This window comes from Trichosurus vulpecula, chromosome 4, assembly GCF_011100635.1.
Source record: "Trichosurus vulpecula isolate mTriVul1 chromosome 4, mTriVul1.pri, whole genome shotgun sequence".
Classification (NCBI taxonomy): Eukaryota; Metazoa; Chordata; class Mammalia; order Diprotodontia; family Phalangeridae; genus Trichosurus; species Trichosurus vulpecula.
The window spans coordinates 404,041,518-404,045,057 of record NC_050576.1 but is presented as its reverse complement, the minus strand read 5'-3'; the positions used below and the strand labels follow the sequence as shown (position 1 = coordinate 404,045,057).

General features: G+C 38.2%; 1 pseudogene; it reads left to right on the top strand.

The window, feature by feature from the left end:
• The first annotated feature begins 2,140 nt into the window (after positions 1 to 2,140).
• On the top strand, positions 2,141 to 3,128 carry LOC118848036 (annotated as a pseudogene).
• The last annotated feature ends 412 nt before the right edge of the window (positions 3,129 to 3,540 follow it).

The following is a 3,540-nucleotide window of genomic DNA, read 5'->3' as shown; positions in this document are numbered from 1 at the left end:
CTTAGAACCTCGTGTTGCTGAGAAGAGTCTAGTCTATCAAAGTTAGTCTTCACACATAGTGTGTGTCTGGAATCATGTATAGTGTTCTCCTGGTTCTGCTCCCCTAGCTCAGCATCAGGTCATATAAGTTTTTTTCCAGGTTATTGTGAAGTCCATCTCCTCCTCATTTCTTATAGCATAATAGTATTCCGTTGTGTTCATATACCACAACTTGTTTAGCCATTCACCAACTGATGGGCATTCCGTTGATTTCTAATTCTTTCCCACCACAAAAGGGATGCTATATATTTATATCTATATCTATATCTATCTCTATATACATAGATAGATATATATTACTTAGATTATATAGATTATATATATAGATAGATAGATATAGATATACAGAGATATATTTGAACATACGGATCCTTTTCCCACTTGTATGATTTCTTTGGGATACAACCCTAGAAGTGTTATTGCTGGGTCAAAGGGTATGCAGAGTTTTGTAACCCTTTGGGGAAAGTTCCAAATTATTATCAAGAAAGGTTCGATCAGTTCACAACTCCACCAGCAATTTTCCCACATCCTCTACAGCACTTATCATTATCCTGGTTTGTCATGTTAGCCAATCAGACAGATGAGATGTAGTACCTAAGAGTTGTTCTGATTTGCATTTCTCTAATCAATAGTGGTTTAGAGCATTTTTTTTCATATGGCTATAGAACGCTTCAATTTCTTCCTCTGAAAACTGTATCTTCATATCCCTTGACCATGTATCAATTGGGGAATGGCTTGTATTCTTATAAATTTGACTCAGTTCTCTGTATATTTTAAAAATGAGGCCTTTATCAGAGACATGGGTTGTAAAAATTGTTTCACAATTTTCTGCTTCCCTCATAATTTTGGTTGCCTAGGCTTTGTTTGTACAAAACCTTTTCAATTTAATGCGATCAAAATTATCCATTTTTCATTTCATAACACTTTCTACCTCTTATTTGGTCATAAATTCTTCCCTTCTCCATAAATCTGACAAGTGAAATATTCCTTGTTCTCCCAGATTGCATATAAAATCAGCTTTTATATCTAAATCATGAACCAATTTTGACTTTCTTTTAGTATATGGTGTGAGGTATTGGTCTATGCCCCATTCTGCCATACTATTTTCTAGTTTTTCTGGCAGATTTTTGTGAAATAGTGAATTCTTAACCCAGAAGGATAAACTCTTTGGGTTTATCAAACAGTGGATTACTATAGTCATTGACTACTGTGTCTTGTATATATATGTAACATATTCCACTGAACCACTCTATTTTTTAGTCAGTACCAAGTAGTTTTAATAACTGCTGCTTCATAATACAGTTTAATATCTGGTATGGCTGGGCCACCTTCCCTAGTTTTTCCTTTCATTAATTTCTTTGATATTCTGGAAGTTTTGTTCCCCCAGAGAAATTGGATTATTATTTTTTCTAGCACTATAAAATATTTTTTGGTAGTTTAATTGGTATGGCATTAAACAAGTAAATTGATTTAGGTAAAATTGGCATTTTTATTATATTAGCTTGGCCCAACCATGAGCAACTGATGTTTTTCCAATTATTTAGGTGAAAAGTGCTTTCTAATTGTGTTCATATAGTTTCCGGGTTTGTTTTGACAGGTAGACAACAAAATATTTTACAATGCCTATTGTAATTTTAAACAGAACTTCTCATTGTATCTCTTGCTGTTGGGCTTAGTTAGTAATATATAGGAATGTTGAGGATTTATGGGGGTTTATTTCATATCCTGCAATTTTGTTTATTATTTCAAGTAATTTTTGACTTGATTCTCTAGAATTCTCTAAGAATATAAGCATATCATCTGCAAATAGTGATAACTTAGTTTCCTCTTTTCTCATTCTAATGCCTTCAATTACTTTTCCTTCTCTTATTGCTAATGCTAACATTTCAAGTAAAAAATTGAATAATAGTGGTGATAATGAAAATTCTTGTTTCACCCCAATCTTATTGGAAATGCATCTAACTTATCCCTGTTACATATAATGCTTGCTGATGGTTTTAGGTAGATGCTATTTATCATTTTAAGAAATGTTCTGGCTTTTGGCTTTTCTCCCAAGCTCGATGCCAGGATCTGTTTTTTTCAGTTGCATCCCTGAAACAAGATGGTGAAGGTCAGAGTCAACGGATTTGGCCGTATTGGGCACCTGGTGACCAGGGCTGCATTCACCTCAGGTGTAGTAGACATCGTGGCCATCAATGACCCCTTCATTGACCTCAACTACATGGTTTACATGTTTCAATATGATTCCACTCATGGCAAGTTCAAGGGCACTGCCAAGGCTGAGAATGGGAAGCTGGCGATCAATGGAAAAGCCATTACCATCTTCCAGGAGCGGGATCCTGCCAATATTAAATGGGGAGATGCTGGAGCTGAGTATGTTGTAGAGTCCACTGGAGTCTTTACTACCTTGGAAAAAGCTGGGGCTAACTTGAAGGGTGGAGCCCAGAGGGTCATCATCTCTGCCCCTTCTGCCGATGCCCCCGTATTCGTGATGGGAGTGAACTATAAGAAATACGATAATTCCCTTAAGATTGTCAGTAATACCTCTTGCACTACCAACTGCTTGGCCCCCTTGGCCAAGGTCATTCATGACAACTTTGGCATCGTGGAAGGACTCATGACTACAGTCCATGCCATTACTGTTACCCAGAAGGCAGTAGATGGCCCCTCTGGTAAGCTGTGATATGATGGGTGTGGTGCTTCACAGAACATCATCCCTGCTTCCACTGGTGCTGCTAAGGCTGTAGACAACATCATACCTGAGTTGAATGGGAAGCTCACAGGCATGGCCTTCTGTGTTCCTACTCCCAATGTATCTGCTGTGGATCTTACCTGCCACCTGGAGAAACCTGCCAAATATGATGAGATCAAGAAAGTGGTGAAGCAAGCATCAGAGGGACCCTTGAAGGGCATCTTGGGCTACACAGAGAACCAGGTTGTATCCTGTGACTTCAACAGTGACAGTTGATGCTAGCATTGGTATTGCCCCTAATAACCACTTTGTCAAGCTCATTTCCTGGTATGACAATGAGTATGGTTACAGCAACCATGTAGTAGACCTCATGGTCTACACAGCCTCCCAGGAGTAAAGTGCAAAGGCATGAACCTTCATCCCCAGCCAAAAAAAGGAGGTCCACCACTGGGGAGCCTACATTCCCAACCTATGTTCCTGTACTGGGGATCCATATCCCATTCACATCCTTGTCCCAAAGCACTCCTGTAGTAAGGGGGAGAAGCCTAGAGTCCTGTATTGTGTACCATCAATAAAGTCACCACATTCAGGGTAAAAAAAAAAGAAAGATTCCATTGATTCCTATGCTCTCTAGTGTTTTTATTAGGAATGGGTGTTGTTTTTTGTCAAAAGCTTTTTCTGCATCTATGGAGATAATCATATGTTTTCTACCAGTTTTGTTGTTGATATGATCAATTATGCTGATATTTTTCCCAATATTGAATAAGTCTTGCATTCCTGGAATAAATCCTACCAGGTCATAGTGTATT